Raw genomic sequence first — 25,439 nt, 5'->3', positions numbered from 1 at the left:
GACTGGAAGAGGACAGAGGGGATAGGGAGAGAACAGAGAGGGACAGGGAGAGAACAGGGATGGACAGGGAGAGTACAGAGGTGGCATGGAGAGAACAGATGGGACAGGTAGAGAACAGAGGGACAGGGTGAGGACAGAGGGGACATGGAGAGCATAGAAAGGACAGGAAAAGTATAGATGTGACAGGGAGAGAACAGAGGAGACAGGGAGTTAACAGAGAGGGACAGGGAGAGCATCGATTGGGACAGGGAAAGTACAGAGGGGACAGGGAGAGAACTGAGGGGTCATTGAGAAAAGAGAGTGGGACAGGGAGAGAACAGAGGGGTTAGGGAGAGAACAGAGGGGGACAGGGAGAGAGCAGAGGGGTCAGGGAGAGAACTGGGATGGACAGAGAGGGTACAGAGGGGACAGGGGGAGAAATGAGGTGTCAGGGAGACAAAGAGAGGGACAGGGAGAGGACAGAGGGGACAGGGAGAGAACAGAGAGGGACAGGGTGAGGACAGAGGGGATAGGGAGAGAACAGAGAGAGAACAGAGGGGACAGGGAAAAACAGAGAGGGACAGGGAGAGGACAGAGAGGATAGTGAGAAAACAGAGAGGGACAGGGAGAGAACAGAGGGGTCAGGGATAAAACAGAGAGGGACAGGGAGAGGACAGAGGGGATAGGGAGAGAACAGAGAGAACAGGGATGGACAGGGAGGGTACAGTGGGGACAGGGAGAGAACAGTGGGGACAGGGAGAGAACTGAGGGACAGGGTGAGCATAGAAATGACAGGAAAAGTACAGATGTGACAGGGAGAGAACAGAGGAGACAGGGAGTGAACAGAGAGGGACAGGGAGAGCATAGATTGGGACAGGGAAAGTACAGAGGGGACAGGGAGAGAACTGAGGGGTCATTGAGAAAACAGAGTGGGACAGGGAGAGAACAGAGGGGATACGGAGAGAACAGAGGGGTAGGGAGAGAACAGGGATGGACAGAGAGAGTACAGAGGGGACAGGGGGAGAACTGAGGGGTCAGGGGGAAAACAGAGAGGGACAGGGAGAGAACAGAGAGGGGCAGGGAGAGGACAGATGGGACAGGGATAGTACAGAGGGGCTAGGGAGAGAACAGAGAGGACAGGGAAAGTACAGACGGGAAAGAGACAGAACAGAGGGGTCAGGGAGAGAACAGAGGGGACAGGGAGAAAACAGAGGGGAAGGGAGAGGACAGAGGGGACAGGGAGAGCATAGAAAGGGCAATAAAAGTACAGCGGAGACAGGGAGAGATCTTAGGGGACAGGGAGAGAACAGAATGGAAAGGGAGAGCATTGAAGGGACAGGGAAAGTACAGAAGGGAAAGGGATAGAGCAGAGGGGACAGGGAGAGCATAGAAAGTACAGGAAAAGTATAGTGGAGTCAGGGATAGAACATAGGTGTCAGGGAGAGAACAGAGTGGACAGGGAGAGAACAGAGAGGGACAAGGAGAGGACGGATGGGTCAGGGAGAGAACAGCGGGGTCAGGGAGAGCATAGAAAAGACAGGAGAAGTACAGAGGAGACAGAGAGAGAACAGTGTGGACAGGGAGAGCATAGATGGGACAGAGAAAGTACAGAGGGGACAGGAACAGCACAGAAAGGACAGGGAAAGTTAATAGGGGACAGGGAGAAAACAGAGTGGACATGGAGAGAAGAGAGAGGGACAGGGAGAGGACAGAAGTGACAGGGAAAAGCAGAGAGGGACAGGGAGACAACAGAGGAATCAGCGAGAGAAGAGAGAGGGACAGGGAGAGAACAGAGGGGACAGGGAGAGGACAGAGGGGACAGGGAGAGCATAGAAGGGACAGGGATTGTAAAAAGGGTAAAGGGATAGAACAGAGGGCACAGGGAGAGAACACAGGGGGACAGGGAGGGGACGGAGGGGTCAGGGGACAGGGAGTTCATAGAAGTGACAGAGAAAGTACAGAGGGGGCAGGGAGAGAACACAGAGGGACAGGGAGAGGACAGGGGAGACAGGGAGAGAACACAGATTGACAGGGAGAGGACGGAGGGGTCAGGGAATATACACAGGGGACAGGGAGTTCATAGATGGGACAGAGAAAGTAGAGAGGGGACAGGGAGTGAACACAGAGGGACAGGGAGAGGACAGAGGAGGACAGGGCGAGAACTAAAGGGACATGGAGGGAACAGAAAGGGACAGAGAGAGTGCAGAGAGGGACAGGTAGAGAACAGATGGGACTGGGAGAGAACAGAGGGGACAGGGAGAGAACAGAGGGGACGGGGAGAGAATAGAGGGGACAGGGAGAGAACAGAGAGGGGACACGGAGAGAGCAGAGTGGACCGGGGGAGAACAGAGAGGGACAGGGAGAGAACAGAGAGGGACAGGGTGGGAACAGAGTGGACAGGGAGAGAACAGGGATGGACAGGGAGAGTACAGAGTGGATAGAGAGACCAGAGAGGTCCGGGAGAGAACAGAGGGGACAAGGAAAGTACAGAGGGTTCTGGGAGAGACCAAAGGGAACAGGGAACGTACAGAGGGGACAGGGAGAGGACAGAGGAGACAGGGAGGAAAAAGGGGGCAGGGAGAGCATAGAAAGGGCAGGAAAAGTACAGAGGTACAGGGAGATAACAGAGGGGACAGGGAGAGAACGGAGTGGTCAGGAAGAGCATAGATGCGAGAGGGAAAGTACAGAGGGGACAGTGAGAGCATAGAATTGACTGGGAAAGTACAGATGGGACAGGGTGAGAAGAGAGGGGACAGGGAGAGAACAGAGAGGGACAGGGAGGGGACAGGGATAGAACAGAGAGGACAGGGACAGAACAGAGGTACAGGGAAAAGTACAGTGGAGACAGGTAGAGAACAGAAAGGATCGGGAGAGAACAGAGAGGGACAGGGAGAGAACAGAGGGGACAGGGAAAGAACAGAGAGGGACAGGGAGAGGACAGAGGGGATAGTTAGAGAACACAGAGGGACAGGGAGAGAACAGAGGGGACGGAGAAAACAGAGAGGGACTGGGAGAGGACAGAGGGGATAGGGAGCGAACAGAGAGGGACAGGGAGAGAACATAGGGGACAGGGAGAAAACAGAGAGGGACACGGAGAGGACAGTGGGGATAGGGAGAGAACAGAGAGGGACAGTTAGATATAAGAGGGGACAGGGAGAGAACAGAGAGGGGCAGGGAGAGGACAGAGGGGATAGGGAGAGAACAGAGATGGACAGGGAGAGTACACAATGGACAGGGTGAGACCAGAGGGGACAGGGAGAGACCAGAGGGGACACGTAGAGCATAGAAGTGACAGGGAAAGTACAAAGGAGACAGGGAAAGTACAGAGGGGACAGGGAGAGATCTGAGAGGACAGGGAGAGAACAGTGGGACAGGGAAATTACAGAGGTGACAGGGAAACTACAGAGGGGACAGGGAGAGTACAGAGGGGACAGGGAGAGACCAGAGAGGACAGGGAGAGAACAGAGGGGACAGGGAAAGTACAGAGGGGACAGGGAAAGTACAGAGGGGACAGGGAGAGACCAGAGACTAACAGGGAGAGAACACAGAGGGACAGCGAGGGGACATGGAGAGAACAGAGAGGGACATATAGAGAACAAAGGGGACAGGGAGAGAACAGGGATGGACAGGGAGAGTACAGAGGGGACAGGGAGAGACCAGAGAGGACAGGGAGAGAACAGAGGGGACAGGGAGAGAACAGGGATGGACAGGGAGAGTACAGAAGGGTTGGGGAGAGTACAGAGGGGACAGGGAAAGTACTGAGGGGCCAGGGAAAGAACAGAGGGGAGAGGGAGAGAGCAGATAGGACAGGGAGAGAACAGAGGGGACTGGGAAAGTACGGAGGGAACAGGGAAAGTACAGAGAGTACAGGGAGAGAACAGAGGGGACAGGGAGAGTACTGAGAGTACAGGGAGAGACCAGAGAGCACAGGGAGAGAACAGTGGGGTCAGAAAGAGAGTACAGAGGGGACAGGGAAAGTACAGAGGGGACAGGGAGAGCACAGAGGGGACAGGGAGAGCATAGAAGTGACAGGGAAAGTACAGAAGGGACAGGGAGAGAATAGAGGGGTCAGGGAGAGAAGAGAGAGGGACAGGGAGGGGACAGGGAGAGAACTGAGAGGACAGGGAAACAACAGAGGGGACAGGGAGAGAGCATAGAGGACAGGGAAAGAACAGTGGGGACAGGGAAAGTACAGAGGGGACAGGGAAAGTACAGGGAGACAGGGAGAGCATAGAAGTGACAAGGAAAGTACAGAGGGGTGAGGGAGAGAACAGAGAGTAACAGGGATGGGACAGGGAGAGAACAGAGAGGGACAGGGAGGCAACAGGGAGAGAACAGAGAGGGACAGGGAGAGAACAGGGATGGACAGGTAGAGTACAATGGGGACAGGGAGAGACCAGAGACGACAGGAAGAGAACAGAGTGGACAGGGAGAGATCAGGCATGGACAGGGAGAGTACAGAGGGGACAGTTAGAGAACAGAGGGGACAGGGAGAGTACAGAGGGACAGGGAAAGAACAGAGGGGACAGGGTGAAAACAGAGAGGGACAGTTAGAGGACTGAGGGGATAGGGAGAGAACATAGAGGGACAGGGAGAGAACAGAGGGCACAGGAAAGAACAGAGAGGGACAGGGAGAGGACAGAAGGGATTGTGAGAGAACAGAGAGGGACAGGGTGAGACAGAGGGGACAGGGAGAAAACAGAGAGGGACAGGGAGAGGATAGAGGTGTTAGGGAGAGAAGAGAGAGGGACAGGCAGTGAACAGAGGGGACAGGGAGAGAACAGAGAGGGACAGGGAGTGGACAGAGGGTATAGGGAGAGAACAGAGAGGGACAGGGAGAGAACAGAGGGGACGGAGAAAACAGAGGGGGACAGGGAGAGGACAGAGGGGATAAGGAGAGAACAGAGAGGGACAGGGGAGAACAGAGGTGACAGGGAGAGAACAGAGAGGGACAGGGTGAGAAGGGAGGGGCCAGGGATAAAACAGAGAGGGACAGGGAGAGGACAGAGGGGATAGGGAGAGAACAGAGAGGGACAGGGAGAGAACAGATAGAACAGGGAGAGAACAGGGATGGACAGGGAGAGTACAGGGGGACAGGGAGAGAAGAGAGTGGACAAGGAGACATTGTGAGGATAGAGGGGACAGGCAGAGCATAGAAAGTACAGGAAAAGTACAGATGTGACAGGGAGAGAACAGAGGAGACTGGGAGTGAACAGAGAGGGACAGGGACAGCATTGTTAGGGACAGGGAAAGTACAGAGGGGACAGGGAGAGAACTGAGGGGTCATTGAGAAAACAGAGTGGGACAGGGGAGAACAGAGGGGATAGGGAGAGAACAGAGAGGGACAGAGAGAGATCAGAGGGGACAGGGAGAGAACAGGGATGGACATAGAGAGTACAGAGGGGACAGGGAGAGAAATGAGAAGTCAGGGAGAAAACAGAGAGGGACAGGGAGGGGACAGAGGGGATAGGGAGAGGACAGAGAGGGACAGGGTGAGAACAGATGGGACAGGGTTAGTACAGAGGGGCCAGGAAGAGAACAGAATGGAAAGGGAGAGCATTGAAGGGACAGGGAAGGTACAGAAGGGAAAGGGTGAGAACAGAGGTGACAGGGAGAGCATAGAAAGGACAGGAAATGTATAGCGGAGACAGGCAGAGAACTTAGGGGTCAGGGAGAGAACAGAGTGTACAGGGAGAGAATAGATGGGACAGGGAGAGAACAGAGAGGGAAAGGGAGAGGACGGAGGGGCCAGGGTGAGAACAGGGTGGTCAGGGAGAGCATAGAAAGGACAGGAAAAGTACAGAGGAGACAGGGAGAGAACATAGTGGACAGGGATAGCATAGATGGGACAGAGAACGTACAGAGGGGACAGGAAGAGCATAGAAGGGATAGGGAAAGTACATAGGGGACAGGGAGAAGTCAGAGTGGACATGGAGAGAATAGAGAGGGACAGGGAGAGGACAGAGGGGACAGGGAGAAGACAGAGGGGACAGGGAAAAAACAGAGAGGGACAGGGAGAGAACAGAGCTGTCAGCAAGAGAAGAGAGAGGGACAGGGAGAGAACAGAGGGGACAGGGTGAGAATAGAAGGGACAGGGATAGTACAATTTGTAAAGGGATAGAACAGAGGTGACAGGGAGAGAACAGAGGGGACAGGGAGAGGACGGAGGGGTCAGGGAATATACACAGGTGACAGGGAGTTCATAGAAGGGATAGAGAAAGTACAGAGGCGGCAGGGAGAGAACGCAGAGGGACAGGGAGAGGACAAAAGGGACAGGGAGAGAACAGAGAGGGACAGGGAGAGAACACAGGGGGACTGGGAGTGGACGGAGTGTTCAGGGAATATACACAGGAGACAGGGAGTTCATAGAAGGGACAGAGTAGGTAGAGAGGGGACAGGGAGAGAACACAGAGGGACAAGGAGAGGACAGAGGGGGACAGGGCGAGAACTGAGGGGACATGGAGTGAACAGAGAGGGACAGAGAGAGAACAGAGCGTGACAGGTAGAGAACAGAGGAGACAGGGAGAAAACAGAGGGGACAGGGAGAGAACAGAGGGGACAGGGAGAGAACAGATAGGGGACAGGGAGAGAGCAGAGGGGACAGGGTGAGAACAGAGAGGGACAGGGAGAGAACAGAGAGGGACAGGGAGGGATCAGAGTTGACAGGGAGAGAACAGGGATGGACAGGGAGAGTACAGAGGGGACTGGGAGAGAACAGAGGGAACAAGGAAAGTACAGAGGGTTCAGGGAGAGACCAGAGGGAACAAGGAAAGTACAGAGGGTCCAGGGAGAGGACAGAGGAGACAGGGAGAAAAAAGGGGAACAGGGAGAGCATAGAAGTGACAGGGAAAGTACAGAAGGGACAGGGTGAGAACAGAGAGGGGACAGGGATAGAACAAAGAGGTCAGGGAGAGAACAGAGGGGTCAGGGAAAGTACAGAAGGGACAGGGAAAGTACAGAGGGGACAGGGAAAGTACATAGGGGCAGGGAGAGACCTGAGAGGACAGGGAGAGAACAGAGGGGACAGTGAAAGTACAGAGGGGACAGGGAAAGTACAGAGGGGTCAGGGAGAGACCAGAGAGGACAGAGAGAGAACAGAGGGGACAGGGAAAGTAACGAGGGGTCAGGGAGAGACCAGAGAGTACAAGGAAAGACCAGAAGGGACAGGGAAAGTACAGCGGGGACAGGGAAAGTACAAAGGGGACAGGGAAGGTACAGAGGGGTCAGGGAGAGAAGAGAGAGGGACAGGGAGAGAACAGAGGGACAGGGAAAGAACAGAGGGGACAGGGAAAGTACAGAGGGGACAGGGAAAGTACAGGGGAGACAGGGAGAGCGTAGCAGTGACAGCGAAAGTACAGAGGGGGATAGGACATAGAGGGACAGGGAGGGGACGGGGAGAGAACAGAGCGGGAGAGGGAGGGGACAGGGGGAGAACAGAGAGGGACAGGGAGAGAACAGGGAGGGACAGGGAGAGTACACATGGGACAGGGAGAGACCAGAGCGGTCAGGGAGAGAACAGAGGAGACAGGGAGAGAACAGGGACCGACAGGGAGAGTACAGAGGGGACAGGGAGAGAACAGAGGGGACAGGGAAAGTACATAGGTCGCAGGGAAAGAACAGAGGGGGAAGGGAGAAAACAGTGAGGGACAGGGAGAGGACAGAGGGGATAGGGAGAGAACAGAGAGGGACAGGGAGAGAACAGGAAGGGACATTGAGAGGACGTAGGGATAGGGAGAGAACAGAGAGGACAGGGAAAGTACAGAGGGGACAGGGAAATTACAGAGGGGACAGGGAGACAACAGAGGGGACAGGGAATGTACAGGGGGACAGGGAAAGTACAGAGAGTACAGGGAGAGACCAGAGAGGACAGGGAGAGAACAGAGGGGTCAGGGAGAGTACAGAGGGGACAGGGAAAGTACAGAGGGGACAGAGAAAGCACAGAGGGGCAGGGAGAGCATAGAAGTGACAGGAAAGTACAGAAGGGACAAGGAGAGAATAGAGGGGTCAGGGAGAGAAGAGAGAGGGACAGGGAGGGGACAGGGAGGACAGGGAGACAACAGAGGGGACAGGGAGAAAACAGGGGGGACAGGGAAAGTACAGAGGGGACAGGGAAAGTACAGGGAGACAGGGAGAGCATAGAAGTGACAAGGAAAGTGCAGAAGGGTGAGGGAGAGAACAGAGAGTAACAGGGAGGGGACAGGGAGAGAACAGAGAGGGAGAGGGAGGGAACAGGGATGGACAGGTAGAGTACAAAGGGGACAGGGAGAGACCAGAGAGGACAGGGAGAGGACAGAGGGGACAGGGAGAGAACAGGCATGGACAGGGAGAGTACAGAGGGGACAGGGAGAGAACAGAGGGGACAGGGAGAGAACAGGGATGGACAGGGAGAGTACACATGGGACAGGGAGAGACCAGAGCGGTCAGGGAGTGAACAGAGGAGACAGGGAGAGAACAGGGATCGACAGGGAGAGTACAGAGGGGACAGGGAGAGAACAGAGGGGACAGGGAAAGTACATAGGTGGTAGGGAAAGAACAGAGGGGGAAGGGAGAAAACAGTGAGGGACAGGGAGAGGACAGAGGGGATAGGGAGGGAACAGAGAGGGACAGGGAGAAAACTGAGATGTCAAGGGGAAAACAGAGAGGGACAGGGAGGGGACAGAGGGGATAGGGAGAGAACAGAGAGGGACAGGGAGAGAACAGATGGGACAGGGATAGTACAGAGGGGCCAGAAAAGAACAGAGAGGACAGGGAAAGTACAGACGGTAAAGGGAGAGAACAGAGGGGACAGGGACAGAATTGAAAGGACAAGAAAAGTACAGCGGATACAGGAAGAGATCTTAGGGGACAGGGAGAAAACGGAATGGAAAGGGAGAGCATTGAAGGGTCAGGGAAAGTACACAAGGGAAAGGGTGAAAACAGAGGTGACAGGGAGAGCATAGAAAGGACAGGAAAAGTATAGAGGAGACAGGGAGAGAACTTAGGGGTCAGGGAGAGAACAGAGTGGACCGGGAGAGAACAGAGAGGGACAGGGAGAGGACGGAGGGGCCAGGAAGAGAACAGGGGGGTCAGGGAGAGCATAGAAAGTACAGGAAAAGTACAGAGGAGATAGGGAGAGAACATAGTGGACAGGGAGAGCATAGATGCGACAGAGAACGTACAGAGGGGACAGGAAGAGCATAGAAGGGATAGGGAAAGTACATAGGGGACAGGAAGAAAACAGAGTGGACATGGAGAGAAGAGAGAGGGACAGGGAGAGGAAAGAGGGGACAGGGAAAAAACAGAGAGGGAACAGGGAGAGAACAGAGTTGTCAGCAAGAGAAGAGAGAGGGACAGGGAGAGAACAGAGGGGACAGGGAGAGGACAGAGTGGACAGGGTGAGAACAGAGGGGACAGAGAGAGAACAGAGAGGACAGGGAGAGAACGGGGATAGACAGGGAGAGTACAGAGGGGACAGGGAGAGACCAGAGAGGACAGGGTGAGAACAGAGGGGACAGTGAAAGTGCAGAGGGGACAGGGAAAGTACAGAGGTGACAGGGAGAGACCAGAGAAGACAGAGAGAGAACAGAGGGGACAGGATAAGTACAGAGGGGTCAGGGAGAGACCAGAGAGTACATTGAGAGAACAGAAGGGACAGGGAAAGTACAGAGGGGTCAGGGAAGGTACAGGGGGGTCAGGGAGAGAAGAGAGAGGGACAGGGAGAGAACAGGGGGGACGGGGAGAGAACAGAGTGGAAGAGGGAGAGAACAGAGAGGGACAGGGAGGGAACAGAGGAGACAGGGAAAGTACTGAGGGGACAGGGAAAGTACAGAGGGGACAGGGAAAGTACAGAAGGGACAGGGAGAGCATAGAAGTGACAGAGAAAGGACAGAAGAGACAGGGAGAGAACAGAGAGGGACAGGGAGGGGACAGGGAGAGAAAAGAGAGGACAGGGAGTGGACAGAGAGAGACCAGAGAGGACAGGGAGAGAACGGAGGGGACAGGGAAAGTACAGAGGGGACAGGGAAAGTACAGGGGACACAGGGGGAGCATAGAAGTGACAGAGAAAGTACAGAGGGGACAGGGAGAGAACAGAAAGGGACAGGGAGGGGACAGTTAGAGAACAGAGAGGGACAGGGAGAGAACTGGGGTGGGCTGGGAGAGTCCAGAGGGGACAGGGAGAGACCAGAGAGGACAGGGAGTGAACAGAGGGAACAGGGAGAGAACAGGGATGGACTGGGAGAGTACAGCGGGGACAGGGAGAGAACACAGGGAATAGGGAAAGTAGAGAGGGGACAGGGAAAGAACAGAGGGGACAGGGAGAAAACAGAGAGGGACAGGGAGAGGCCAGAGGGGACAGGGAGAAAACAGTGAGGGACAGTGGAGGATAGAGGGAATAGGGGGACAACAGCGAGGGACAGGGAGAGAACAAATAGGACAGGGATAGAACAGAGAGGGACAGGGAGAGGACAGAGGGTATAGGGAGAGAACAGAGAGGGACAAGGCGAGAACAGAGGGGACGGAGAAAACAGAGAGGGACAGGGAGAGGACAGAGGGGATAGGTAGAGAACAGAGAGGGACAGGGAGAGAACAGATGGGACAGGGATAATACAGAGGTTCCAGCGAGAGAACAGAGAAGACAGGGAAAGTACAGATGGGAAAGGGTGAGAACAGAGGGACAGGGAGGGAACAGAGGGGACAGGGAGAGAACAGAGGGGCAGGGAGAGGTCAGAGGGGACAGGGAGAGCATAGAAAGGACAAGAAAATTACAGCGGAGACAGGGAGAGATCTTAGGGGACAGGAAGAGAACACAATGGAAAGGGAGAGCATTGAAGGGACAGGGAAAGTTCAGAAGGGAAAGGGAGAGATGAGAGGGGACAGGGAGAATATAGAAAGGACAGGAAAAGTATAGCGGAGACAGGGAGAGAACAGAGTGAACTGGGAGAGTATAAATGGGACAGGGAGAGAACAGAGTGGGACAGGGACAGGACGGAGGGGTCAAGGAGAGAACAGATGGGTCAGGGAGAGCACAGAAAGGACAAGAAAAGTACAGAGGAGACAGGGAGAGAACAGAGTGGACAGGAAGAGCATAGATGGCACAGAGAAAGTACAGAGGGGACAGGAAGAGCATAGAAGGGACAGGGAAAGTACATAGGGGACAGGAAGAAAACAGAGTGGACATGGAGAGAAGAGAGAGGGACAGGGAGAGGACAGAGGGGACAGGGAAAATACAGGGAGGAACAGGGAGAGAAGAGAGGGGTCAGGGAGAGAAGAGAGAGGGACAGGGAGAGAACAGAGGGGTCAGGGAGAGGACAGAGGGGACAGGGAGAGCATAGAAGAGACATGGATAGTACATAGGTTAAAGGGATAGAACAGAGGGGTCAGGGAGGCAACAGAGGGGACAGGGAGAGAACACAGAGGGAGAGGGAGAGGACGGATGTTTCAGGGAATATACACAGGGGACAGGGAGTTCATAGAAGGGACAGAGAAAGTACAGACGGGGCAGGGAGAGAACACAGAGGGAGAGGGAGAGGACAGAGGGGACAGGGAGAGAGCAGAGAGGGTCAGGGAGAGAACAGAGGGGACAGGGAGAGGACAGAGGGGACAGGGATAGTACAAAGTGGAAAGGAATAGAACAGGGGGGACAGGGAGAGAACAAAGGGGACAGGGAGAGAACACAGAGTGACAGGGAGAGGACGGAGGTGTCAGGGAATATACACAGGTGACAGGGAGTTCACAGAAGAGACAGAGAAAGTAGAGAGGGGACATGGAGAGAACACAGAGGGACAGGGATAGGACTGAGGGGAACAGGGCGAGAACTGAGTGGACATGGAGAGAACAGAAAGGGACAGATAGAGAACAGAGAGGGACAGGTAGAGAACAGAGGGGTTAGGGAGAGAACAGCGGGGACAGGGAGAGAACAGAGAGGGGACAGGGAGGGAGCAGAGGGGACAGGGAGAGAACATAGTGGGACAGGGAGAGAACATAGAGGGAGAGGGAGGGAACAGAGTGGACAGGGAGAGAACAGGGATGGACAAGGAGAGTACAGTGGGGTCAGGCAGAGACCAGAGAGGACAGGGAGAGAACAGAGAGGACAGGGAATGTACAGAGTTGACAGGGAAAGTACAGAGGGGACAGGGATAGTACAGAGGGGACAGGGAGAGACCAGTGAGGACAGGGAGCGAACAGAGGGGACAGGGAAAGTACAGAGAGTACAGGGAGAGACCAGAGAGTACAGGGAGAGAACAGAGGGGACAGGGAGAGTACAGAGGGGACAGGGAAAGTACAGAGTGGACAGGGAAAGCACAGTGGGGACAGGGAGAGCATAGAAGTGACAGGGAAAGTACAGAAGGGACAGGGGGAGAATAGAGGGGACAGGGAGAGAACAGAGAGGGACAGGGAGGGGCAGGGAGAGAACAGAGAGGACAGGGAGAGAACAGAGGGGACAGGGAGAGAACAAAGAGGACAGGGAGAGAACAGAGGGGACAGGGAAAGTACAGAGAGTACAGGGAAAGTACAGGGGAAACACGGAGAGCATAGAAGTGACAGGGAAAGTACAGAGGGGACAAAGAGAAAACAGAGAGGACAGGGTGAGAACAGAGGGACAGGGTGAGGACAGAGGGGCCAGGGAGAGCATAGAAAGGACAAGAAAGGTACAGCGGAGACAGGGAGAGAACTTAGGGGACAGGGAGAGAACCGAATGGAAAGGGAGAGCATAGAAGGGACAGGGAGAGAACAGAGGGGACAGGGAAAGTACAGAGGGGACAGGGAAAGTACAGAGAGTACAGGGATAGGCGAGAGAGGACAGGGAGAGAACAGAGGGGACAGGGAGAGTACAGAGTGGACAGGGAAAGTACAGAGGGGACAGGGAAAGCACAGATTGGACAGGGAGAGCATAGAAGTGACAGGGAAAGTACAGAAGGGACATGGAGAGAATAGAGGGGACAGGGAATGTACAGAGGGGACAGGGAAAGAACAGGGAGTACAGGGAGAGACCAGAGAGGACAGGGAGAGAACAGAGGGATCAGGGAGCGTACAGAGGGGACAGGGAAAGTACAGAGGGGACAGGGAAAGCACAGAGGGGACAGGGAGAGCATTGAAGTGACAGGAAAAGTACAGAAGGGACACGGAGAGAATAGAGTTGACAGGGAGAGAACAGAGAGGGACAGGGAGAGAAGAGAGGGGACAGGGAGAGAACAAAGAAGACAGGGAAAGAACAGAGGGATCAGGGAATGTACAGAGGTGACAGGGAAAGTATAGGGGAGACAGGGAGAGCATAGAAGTGACAGCGAAAGTACAGAGGGGACAGAGAGAGAACAGAAGGGACAGGGTGAGAACAGAGGGATTGGGTGAGGACAGAGGGGCCAGGGAGAGCATACAAAGGACAAGAAAATTACAGCGGAGACAGGGAGAGAACTTAGGGGACAGGGAGAGAAAAGAATGGAAAGGGAGAGCATAGAAGGGACAGGGAGAGAACAGAGGGGACGGAGAAAACAGAGAGGGACAGGGAGAGGACAGATGGGATAGGGAGAGAACAGAGAGGGACAGGGAGAGGACATAGGGGATAGGGATAGAACAGAGAGGGACAGGGAGAGAACAGAGGGGCAGGGAGAAAACGGAGAGGGACAGGGAGAGGACAAAGGGGATAGGGAGAAAACAGAGAGGACAGGGAGAGAACATAGGGGTCAGGGATAAAACTGAGGGGGACAGGGAGAGGACAGAGGGGATAAGGAGAGAACAGAGAGGGACAGGGAGAGAACAAAGAGAACAGGGATGGACAGGGAGAGTACAGAGGGGACAGGGAGAGAACAGTGGGGACAGGGAGAGAACAGAGGGACAGGGTGAGGACAGAGGGGACAGGGAGAGCATAGAAAGGACAGGAAAAGTGCAGATGTGACAGGGAGAGAACAGAGGAGACAGGGAGTGAACAGAGAGGGACAGGGAGAGCATAGATTGCGACAGGGAAATTACAGAGGGGACAGGGAGAGAACTGAGGGGTCATTGAGAAAACAGAGTGGGACAGGGAGAGAACAGAGGAGATAGGGAGAGAACAGAGAGGGACAGGGAGAGAAGAGAGGGGTCAGGGATAGAACAGCGATGGACAGAGAGAATACAGAGGGGTCAGGGGGAGAACTGAGGGGTCAGGGAGAAAACAGAGAGGTACAGGGAGAGGACAGAGAGGATAGGGAGAGAACAGAGGGACAGGGAGATGACAGATGGGACAGGGATAGTACAGAGGGGCCAGGGAGAGAACAGAGAGGACAGGGAAAGTACAGACGGGAAAGGGAGAGAACAGAGGGGACAGGGAGAGAACAGAGGGGTCAGTGAGAGAACAGAGGGGCAGGGAGAGGACAGAGGGGACAGGGAGAGCATAGAAAGGACAATAAAATTACAGCGGTGACAGGGAGAGATCTGAGGGGACAGGGAGAGAACAGAATGGAAAGGGAGAGCATTGAAGGGACAGGGAAAGTACAGAAGGGAAAGGGAGAGAGCAGAGGGGATAGGGAGAGCATAGATAGGAGAGGAAAAGTATAGCGGAGACAGGGATAGAACATAGGGGTCAGGGAGAGAACAGAGTGGACAGGGAGAGCATAGATGGGACAGGGAGAGGACGGATTGGTCAGGGAGAGAACAGAGGGGTCAGGGAGAGCATAGAAAAACAGGAAAAGTACGGTGGAGACAGGGAGAGAACAGAGTGGACAGGGAGTGCATAGTTGGGACAGAGAAAGTACAGAGGGGACAGGAAGAGCACAGAAGGGACAGGGAAAGTACATAAGGGACAGGGAGTTCATAGAAGGGACAGAAAGTATAGAGGGGATAGGGAGAGAACACAGAGTGACAGAGAGAGGACAGAGGGGGACAGGGCGAGAACAGAGGGGACATGGAGAGAACAGAAAGGGACAGAGAGAGAACAGAGAGGGGCTGGTAGAGAACAGAGGGGACACGGAGAGAACAGATGGTATCAGGGTGAGAACAGAGGGGACAGGGAGGGAACAGAGGGGACAGGGAGAGAACAGAGAGGGACAGGGAGAGAACAGTGAGGGAGGGGGAGAGGACAGAGGGGCCAGGGAAAGTACAGAGGGGAAAGGGAGAGAACAGAGGGGCTAGGGAGAGAACTGAGTGGGAATGGGAGTGGGCAAGGGGTCAGGGAAAGTACAGAGGGGAAAGGGAGAGAAGAGGGGGGGACAGGGAGAGAACAGAGGGGACATGGAGAGAACAGAGACGGACAGGGAGAGAACAGAGGGGACAGGGGGAGAACATAGGGGTGAGGGAGAGAACAGAGTGGACAGGGAGAGCATAGATGGGACAGGGAGAGAACAGAGAGGGACTGGGAGAGGCCGGAACGGTCAGGGAGAGAACAGAGGGGCAGGGAGAACATAGAAAGTACATGAAAAGTACCGAGGAGACAGGGAGAGAACAGACTGGACAGGGAGAGCATAGATGGTACAGGGAATGTACAGAGGGTGCAGGAAGAGCATAGAAGGGGCAGGGAATGTACATAGGGGACAGGGAGAAATCAGAGTGGACATGGAGAGAAGAGAGAGGGACAGGGAGAGAACAGAGGGGACAGGGAGAAAACAGAGAGGGACAGGGAGAGAACAGAGGGGTTAGGGAGAGAACAGAGAGGTACAGGGTGAGAACAGAGGGGCAGGGAGAGGAAGGAGGGGTCAGGGAGAGCATAGTAGGGACAGGGATGTTACAAAGGGGAATGGGATAGAACAGACGGGCAGGGAGAGAACAGAGGGGTCAGGGAGAGAACACAGGGGGACAGGGAGAGGACGGAGGGTTCAGGGAAATTACACAGGGGACAGGGAGTTCATAGAAGGGACAGAGAAAGTACAGAGGGGACAGGGAAAGAACACAGAGGGACAGGGAGAGAACAGAGAGGGACATGGAGAGAACGGAGGGGACATGGAGAGAACAGAAAGTGACAGAGAGGGAACAGAGAGGGACAGGTAGAGAACAGAGGGTTCAGGGAGTGAACAGAGGGGACAGGGAGAAAACAGAGAGGGACTGGGAGAGGACAGAGGGGACAGGGGAAGTACAGAGGGGAAGGGGAGGGAACAGTGGGGCTAGGGGAGAACAGTGAGGAACAGGGAGAGGACAGAGGGGACAGGGAAAGTACAGAGGGGAAAGGGAGAGAACAGGGGGGACATGGAGAGAACAGAGGGGTCAGGGAGAGAACAGAGGGGACAGGGAGAGAACATAGGGATCTGGGAGAGAACAGAGAGGATAAAGAGAGCATAAAGAGGATAGGAAGATCAGAGGGGGGTCAGAGAGTGCACATAGGGGATAGGGATAGCACAGAGGGAACAGGAAGAGCTCAGAGAGGATATAAACAGGGTAGAGGGGTCAAGAAGAGCAAAGAGTGGACAGGAGGAGCACAAAGGGAATGAAGGGAGCACAAAGTGGACAGGAGGAGCACAGAGGGGGCTGGGATAGCACAGAGGGGATTAAGAGATCACAAAGAGAATAAGAAGAAGACAGAGGGCTTCAGGAAAAGGACAGATGTGACAGGGGCAGCACAGAGGTGACAGGGAGATCACAGTGGGGCTGAAGAGAGTGCAAAGGGGATAGGAAGAGCACAGAGGGGACCGGGTTGTCAGATAGGAATCAGGGAGAGCAGGGAGGGTAATGGGAGAGCAGACAATTACATGTTGAGGACAATGTAGTCAGGGTGAGCACAGAGGGAACAGGGTGATCAGAGAGGGTCAGATGGGGCATAGAGTGGATAGGAAGAGCTTAGAGGGTCAGGGAGAGCAAAGGGGATACAGTGAGTTCGCTCTGTTTTTCCCCTCTGTTTTCTGATCGAAGTTTTGACAATTGGCCTTCTGTTTTCTCCTCTGTATTCTCCTCTCGAAGCCCCTGCATTTTTTTGTGTTTTCCCCTCTATTTTCTCTCAATTTTTTGCACTAATATCCTTCAATTTTCTCGACTAGGTTTTAGTCTAATGGTGCAACTATTTTCTTTGCTATTTGACCTCTGTCTATTGTTTCGCTATCTTCCCTCAATTTACTTATTTGTACGTCCCTATTTTCCCTTCATTTTCTCCTCTATTTTCCGCACTATATTTTCTTCTGATTTCTCCTGTATTATCACTCTATATTCTCCTCTAATTTCCATTCTTTTATCTCGTTTGTTTTGTCGTTTATTTTCTGATGATTTTCTCGACTATTTGTTCTTCTGTTTACCTCCCTATTTGGTCCTGTATTTTCTCCTTTATTTTCTGAGTATTTTCTCATCTGTTTTGTCCTTTATTTTGCTGTCTATTTGCCGCTCTTTTTATCTTGTATTTTGTCGCTTATTTTCCTTCTATTTTTCCGTATATTTTGTCCTCTATTTATTCACTATTTCTCATCTATTTTACTCGGTATTTTCTCTTATAATTTTGCTTTGTAGTCGACTATTTTCTCTATATTCCTCGTCCATTATATCCTTTATTATACATTTTATTTTCCCTTGTATTTGTTCCTCCATTTTCCCGTCAATTATGCTTTGTTTTTTCTCTCTATTATCTCTACATTCCATTTATTTTTCTCTATTTTCTTCTTTATTGTCTCATCTTTTTTGGCTTGTATTATCTTGTCTATTTTTCCTCTATACTTCGGCTTAATTTTCCCCTGTATTTTATCATACACTTTCCCTCCAGTTTCTTCCTTTATTCTGCTCTCTTTTCCTTCCCATTATCCTGCTATTTGGTTCTCTTTTGTGCTCTCTTGTCCCTCTGTTTTCTCTTCTATTTTCTCGTCTGTTTTTTCCTATATCTTCTCTCCATTTTTTTCCTTTATTTCCTATCTATATTTCACTCTACTTTTTCATCTATTGTCCCGTATAATTTCGTCTGTATTTTCTCCTCTAATTTCTCTTGTATTTCCCAATCTATTTTTCTCTCAGTCCCTCCCTCCCCCCCCCCGAATTTCTCGTCTATTCCCTCTTTTTTCTTCTGTATTATCCCCTCTATTTTATCCTGTATTATCCTCTCTTTTTTCTCTCCTATTTGCCCTCTGTTGTGTTGTCTATTTTCTTATGTATTTTTGCTGTATATCCTCCTCTATATTTCCCCTGTATTTTCAGTCGATTTTCTCTTCCATTTAGAATCTATTTTCCGCTGTATTTCCTTTCTATTTCCCCCCTCTAATATCCCTCTATTTTCTATCTATTATCCCTCTATTTTCCCTACCAATTCGTCTGTTTTTTCCTCTATTTTCGTCTGAATTTTCTCCTCTGTTTTCTCTTTGCTTTCCTTGTCTATTTCCCTCGTATTTTCATATGTATTTTTCTCTATATTTCCTCTATTTTCTCCTCTGTTACCCCTTCTATTATCGCTCTATTATTCTATTCTCCTCTATTATTCCCTTTATTTTTTGCTAACGTTTCTTTCTACTTTGTCTCCTTTTTCTCTTGTATTCTCCTCTATTATTCGTATATTTTTGCATATATTTGTCCTCTTGTTTCCTTCTATTTTCGCCTCTATTAATCCTCTATTTTTTTTTTTATAATTTCCTTCCATTTTGTCTCTATTTTCTCGTGTTTTCCCTCTGTTTTTCGTTCATTTTGTCCTGTATGATCTTCTCTATTATCTCTTTCTAGAAGGAATAATAGAGGAGAAAGTAGAAGGGAAGTGGAGGGAAAAAGAGAAGTGAAAAGGATGGAAATAGAGGTAGAATAAAGGAAAAATGTAGGGAAATTAGAGGAAATAATAAACGGAAAAGTTGAGGGGAAAATATAGGAGAACATAGAGGGTATAATAGAGGAGATAAATGAGAAAATATGGGGATAATAGAGGAGAAAATAGAGAGGATAATAGAGGAGAGAGTAGAAGGGTAATAAAGAAGAAAATAGAGGGGATAATAGAGGAGAAAATAGAGGGGAGAGTAGGTGAAAAGATAGAGGGAAAATAGAGGTATAATGGAGAGAAAATTGAGGGCATAATAGAGGACAAAATAGAAGTTTAATAGAGAAAAGTATAGGATAAAGTAGAAGGGATAATAGAGGATAAAATAGAGGGTACAAAGGAGGAAATGGAGGTGATAATAGGGGAAAAATGGAAAAGAATGTGGTGGGGAAAATAGGGAGGAATATAGTGGAGGAAATAGGGGGAAAATGGAATAAAGGAACAATAGAGGGGAAAATACAGCTGAAATTACCTACAGGAGAAAATAGATGGAAATAGAGGGAAAAATAAAAGAGAAAATGGAACTGAAAACAGAGGGATAAAAGAATGGAAAATAGAGGGGAATATTGAAGGAAAAATAGAGGAGAAAATAGTGGTGATAATATAGGAAATATACAGGATAAATTCTGTAGTGCTCGGGAAAAGTAGCAGAAGTCAAAAATGTTAACTTTACATTAAAAGGAACAAAAAACTGTCTTCACACTGGTTAATGTCGTTTTGAGTTTCTTCTGTATGAATTATTGTATAATAATGGGAGAAATACCTACTTATGTCTCTTTTCCCAAGCGAGCAGGTGTTCGGTAATTTGACAATAAATTATGAAAAAATTTTTGTGGAAACTTTTGCCAAGCACTGCGGAATTTGTGGAGAAAAGGGAAAATAGATATTAAAATAGAGGAGGAAATAGAATAGAGGAAGAAATAGAAGGAAAACTAGAGGGGTAATATAGGAGAAAAGAGAGAGGAGAATGTAGAGAAGAAAATAGAGGGGAATAAAGAGGAAAAAGTAGATCAAAATAGAATTTAAGTTCTTCGTTCTTACTTTTGTGAGGTGTGTAATTTTATTGCGTTGTGTTTTTGTATAAAAATTGGATATAAGCATGCCTTATGAAAATAAGTTGGTTTCTTCGCGAGACGGCGTCTCGGAAAAGCCGAGATGGTGGTGGTCAGCAGTACTGCCAATTGAGCTATTTTGTCGTTGAATGTAATGATTAAAATGTTTTTGCCAACAAGTTGTTTTTTCTTGTATATTGCTTAAATAGTGTATATGGCTTAGATCTACAAACTTTTTTCAGACTCTCAAGCGAGGAAATGACCGTTTCTTTCTTTATTTATATAAGGAATCTGACGACTTTTGCAGTACTGTTTAGTAATTTTTTCTGACATGTGTTGGCAATTGTGGTTAGTGACAGGCGATGTAAGACGAATATGGCTGACTTTTGTGAAGTGTGTAATTTTATTGCGTTGTGTTTTTTTGTATAAAAAATGGATATAAGTATGCCTTATGAAATTAACGAAACCAGGTGAGAATACTTTTAGCACTGTGAGAGTTAGGAAATAATTAGATTTACTTAAACTGTCTTGAGTGTAATGCATTTGAAGAATGAAGTTGGGCGTATGAATGAAGATGCGTAGCATAGGCCTACGATAGGTAATGTGTATCGAGGTTTCTGGAGCAATGAGTTATAATGTAATATTTGCGGCTGTATTGATGAATGTAATTTCGCCGGTTGTGTTAGAGTAAGCAGGAACAGACTAAAGTATAATTTAATTATGTGATATATAGGTCTATAATGCGCCATATTGTTCGTTTGAAGTAAGTCGTGATTAGACGTAGGATTTTTAGGTGCTTAAAATGTAAATTGTAGATACCGTAGCTTACGAGATTATACAATGCGGCGCATAGGGTTTGGGCCCAGGGTTTGAAATACGGGTCCTCGTAATGCCAATTCCGTCACTCGGAGCGCTGTTCCATCCTAAACATCCATAGCAGAACATTTAAATGACATTGACATTTAAAGGACTCACCATTGCTTATTAAATGCTTCGTACAATATTTTATGGACAATAGACGTAATTTCCAAAGTTCTACGTCTCAATTATATTACAATAAAAGGCTGTCATTCTTGGTATTAAAATATATTACCTACCTACCTACCACCTTTCTGTTGTTCAATTCATACACCGTACTTTTTCGGAAATAATGAAAGAAACTTAATATATTTTACATGAACACTGTAGTGTACCCTTTTCACGTATTTATTATTATTATTATTATTATTATTATTATTATTATTATTATTATTCCAATGAATTAAGGTATTGTAATATCTTCCATTTCCCTGACTTCATAATTTAATCATTTGTAAGTAGGCCTGTCCCTTTTTTAAAAATATATTGACGTTGAAGTGTTATGATTTTTACTAAAGCAAACAGCAGTCACAATACATGATTAGGGCCTAGTACAAATGTGCGATTTTTCTTGCACAACTTGTAGCGGTGAAATAAATGTCTAATAGGCCTGCTGATTAACCTGTTAGTTACAAATGGCTTTTAAGGAACCTGCAGGTTCATTGCCGCCCTCACATAAGCCTGCCACCATTGGTCCCTATCCTGTGCAAGATTAATCCAGTAGTGGGTAGTAATAGCAAATGCTATGATATTTTAGTGTGTGTAAACAGTTTTTAAATTAGGAGTTAGAATTAAATTAATTAGGAAGTTAGACTGCAATATATGTGATTAGAAATGGTTTTCGAATTTGACCATTTCCCAAAAAAGAAACAAATAGGCTATCTCAGGCATGTCAGGGACAATATTTTTTAGAATTTGCCGCCCATAGGTACATGCGCATCTGCTCTCCCCGATCCCCATTTCATTTTTAGTAACGTCTGAATCTCGCTCCCCTGAGCTGTTTTCTGTCGTCACTCATGACATGTCAATTTAATGAAAACATGAAGTAAAATTTTCGGTACACCATGCCGTGATAATTGTACTTTATTACAACGAATAATTGTAGTAATTATTATTTATTTATTTATTTATTACTTGTAATGTCGTAATAATATTTGATTTGGCTTGGAGGATGAGGGGAGTACGTTACACTAAAATTGGCATGCTCAACATTAAAATCGCATTGCTGCGTATGTTGTATCCTAAATAATGCAAATCGTATATGTGTCAATATTCAGCAGTAATAATTAACCATTGTCGTGGAATATTTCGCCACTATAAATGATAGTAAATCATACTCCTTTCCTCGAATAACGCTAGTGATTGCCTTAAGGCAAGACAAGCTAAGAACTATATTAATTTGATTTTGATGAAGATAATAATAATAATAATAATAATAATAATAATAATAATAATAATGTCTGAAAGTAGCAGAAACCGGTAGTTTACTTTCAGCAATTATAACAAATTAGAGGGATCGAAATCTGAAGGAAAAACACGGAACTGAAAACAATCAACTTGCCAAAGTAAATGAACAATATGAACAATGTAGTTTGGAAGCAAAATTTTTAATTCAACAAATTCAGACTTTCGGGAAACAAAATTGTAAATTCCATTAAATGACGCTGAAAATCTGCATAACTGATATTTAACAAGTCATCAATAAATCTGAAATAAGACTAATATGCTTGGCATATTTATAATTTTCGTACTCAATCATTAATGCACAATTCATCAAACTATTTTCACGATACACAATGCTTAGTAATGGAACTATTCATCATTTCTTAGCACAGTGAGGTGAACCTAGTGGCAGGAATTGTCATGACTCTCAGAGACCTACTCTCGATCGTGCTATGCGCCAGCTTGTATAATCTCGTAAGCAACGGTAGGTGCCCTAAAATAGTTTTCTACTCCAAACTTGGTGGAAGTCACTCAGTGCTCGTCTCTCCCAAGGTTGGAATTTAGGAGTAAGAGGAAAAGGAAGATATCCGTGTTCTGAAATTTATCCCTAATACTTTTTCTAGATTTCGCAAAGAAAAAACTGCTCCTCTTGTCTGTTAATATTAGCTTGAAAGCAGAAAATGAGGTTCCACATCAACTGATGTCACCGAAGCATATTTAAATTGTGGTATGAGACATGCTCCACAGATGTACCATGCAATATAGGAGCCACAGTACAAAGAGTTGATAATCCTGTTTTTTTTTTTTTTAAGCAATGTGTAAAGCTTTACAGGGCCAGGGGCCAAGTTTATTTTTTCTTTCACCTCTAATTAAAGACAGTTGCTTGTAGATAGGTTCTCCCGAAGATTCAAGGACAGTAATAATGCGAATAAGAAATTTAAAATGTGATTTGATGTACCTATGCAGTGTCATCAGCGAATAGGGATTATAAAGAATGGGCACTTTGCGTCGGTACCTTTGATGTAGCCGGACTGATTTCAATGACCTTCAAGCCAGCTAAAGTGTGAGATTCTGCTTTCTCCCTAGAGTTGGCGCTGACATCACACCAGCTAGCAGTCGACACAGTGGAAATATAAGACATATAATTAATACATCTAGATACATTATGTACTCAAATAAAATAAATTGGATCCATAAAATAATAAATCCTTCATTAACTGTAATGTCTAGACTCTAGAGTTCCTTTATAATGAGAGTTGAGACGTTGACCCCAACAACAATAAAAATATGTAATGATTTGATAGCGCTGAAAATGGAAAAACAAAACTCTTACGAGAAGTAAAACCATATACCTATATTATATTATATTATATTATATACAAATATTAAACGAATTCGATACTTAATTTTATAATGTATTATGTTATTTTATAATATAATTTATGATATCTGAAATATAAAATATTATTATTACAACTAGTTTGTCACTGAGAAATAAGGGAGAACTGTTAACTTGAATTTATTTGAAGCAAAGTGTTAGGCCTACTGGATTATGCAATAAGGTAGGCAATGTTTGGATCCTGTGTCTCAACTCTATTCTCAATTATTATCTTAGCGTATGCTCGATTACACTAACCTCTAGCGCTTGAAAGTGGAACTATACGCTGGCACACAGAGAAACAAAACATAGGAAAATTCGCTCATTGTCCATTCTTTATAATCCCTATTCGCTGGTGTCATGGTGAATTGATAAATCCTTGAATACATCCTACTGCTTTTGCTGAAGTAATAGCCTACATGCAGTATCCTCGTCTAGGATTTTAACTGTCTTCAATTTTCTTCAAAAGTTGATATTCTGTGGCTAGAAGCCCAGTTCCCAGTGGGTAAGGATGGGTTCTGGTGGTAGTGCTACATCTGGAAGTTTGCCACGAAATAACTGAATCCTTTAAGGTGCCTTGAAATTTTTTTTTTTGGAAAGCAGCTTAGATTCACTGTAGGAAACTGAGGGTCGTATCTTCTCAGCTACACGATTTAGGGCATGGACAAGACAAGTGACATGGAGCAATGCCGGATAAAATACTCTTAGCAAATTTATAGCAGCAAGCATGTAGGAGCCCATATCAGTGTGTACTACAAGTACTTTATTCTCATCCATGTTGTTTTTAAGTGTGCTTAAATGCTATGAGTTCATGTTAGTAGATTTACTGGCATGTAAAAGAACTCCCGTGGGACAAAATTCCAGTACACCAGTGACACTAATATAATAGGTTTGTTCCAATAAGCGGTCCATGGATCAGTTCATGTATTAAAAAAAATATTATGTTTTATTTAACGACGCTTGCAACTGCAGAGGTTATATCAGCGTCGCCAGATGTGCCGGAATTTTGTCCCGCAGGAGTTCTTTTACATGCCAGTAAATATACTGACATGAGCCTGTCGCATTTAAGCACACTTAAATGCTATCGACCTGGCCCGGGATCGAACCCGCAACCTTGGGCATAGAAGGCCAGCGCTATACCACCTCGCCAACCAGATCGACCAGTTCACATACGGTTCCTGTACCATCTAATGCACATGTGCTAGTTGAGCATCTGTTATGGGATTGAAACTGGACTGGATGCTGTTGGAATGCTTTTGTGGATCGTTATGTACTAAATCCAGAGATGCTATAACTGTGATCATCTTTGCTAAGAACTAGATGCTTAATTATTATCGTTTCGCAGCTAATTCTAATTGCAGAAAATAGAATTTCGATCATTCTCTATGAAAAGATGACAAAAAATATGGAAGGCAAGAATTCCGATAATTCAATGTCGTGTACCGGGGGATTCTCATCTAAAAATAGTTATTTTTTTTTAATTATTAATTTATATACGTTATTTATTATATTTTTAATCAAAGCTGAATGTTGAAATTGTAATAAACTATTTCAATACCCAAATAATTTCCATTCCCTTTCTTTTTGGCGAAAGTTTAAATTAAATCTCTAGTTTTATTATTTGTCTGCACTGTCACTTTTCATCTTAACCTCATTGATGTGAACAGTCGATCATGTCTTTCTTCAGAATCCAAGAGACATTGGTGAGCTTATGTGCATGTGTGTCTTACGTACTCTTCCGTACATGCCTCAATCCACTGACTACTTCTGACCGTTCCGAACACGTGTCAAAAGTTTGTTGGAACGCCCAACTGCAGTACATGTTTCTGGTTCGGATTGTGTTGGAACGCTTTTTCTGTACTGCGCATGCTCACGATAGTTATGGACGGTTCCTGACAGTTGTTGGAATGAACCTAATCTTGGTAGTTGCGAGCGTTGTTAAATAAGCCATAATTTAATTTTTTTCCATTTTGGGGAAAAGTACTTTGAGACCATTATTAACAAACTGGGCAACTGTCTCCTGGTTGGATTTTATAAATTCTCTGCTGCAGATTAAGTAAGGTGTAGATGGCGCGTC

The 25,439-nt window shown here is 47.9% G+C and overlaps 1 long non-coding RNA gene across 2 annotated transcripts in view; it reads left to right on the top strand.

Moving 5' to 3' along the window:
- LOC138714746 (uncharacterized) overlaps window positions 1-25,439 on the top strand; it is an 83,986-nt gene that overhangs the window by 25,583 nt on the left and 32,964 nt on the right. The window contains exon 1 of one of the 2 annotated variants that reach the window (XR_011336076.1): window positions 20,045-20,153. The exons of the other annotated variant lie outside the window; for it this stretch is intronic. This is a non-coding gene — a long non-coding RNA (uncharacterized lncRNA). Of the gene's footprint in view, window positions 1-20,044; window positions 20,154-25,439 lie in introns of those variants that run through there. 2 annotated transcript variants of the gene reach the window in all.

Source organism: Periplaneta americana, chromosome 15 (genome assembly GCF_040183065.1).
Source record: "Periplaneta americana isolate PAMFEO1 chromosome 15, P.americana_PAMFEO1_priV1, whole genome shotgun sequence".
Classification (NCBI taxonomy): domain Eukaryota; kingdom Metazoa; phylum Arthropoda; class Insecta; order Blattodea; family Blattidae; genus Periplaneta; species Periplaneta americana.
This window is presented reverse-complemented; position numbering and strand designations above follow the sequence as displayed.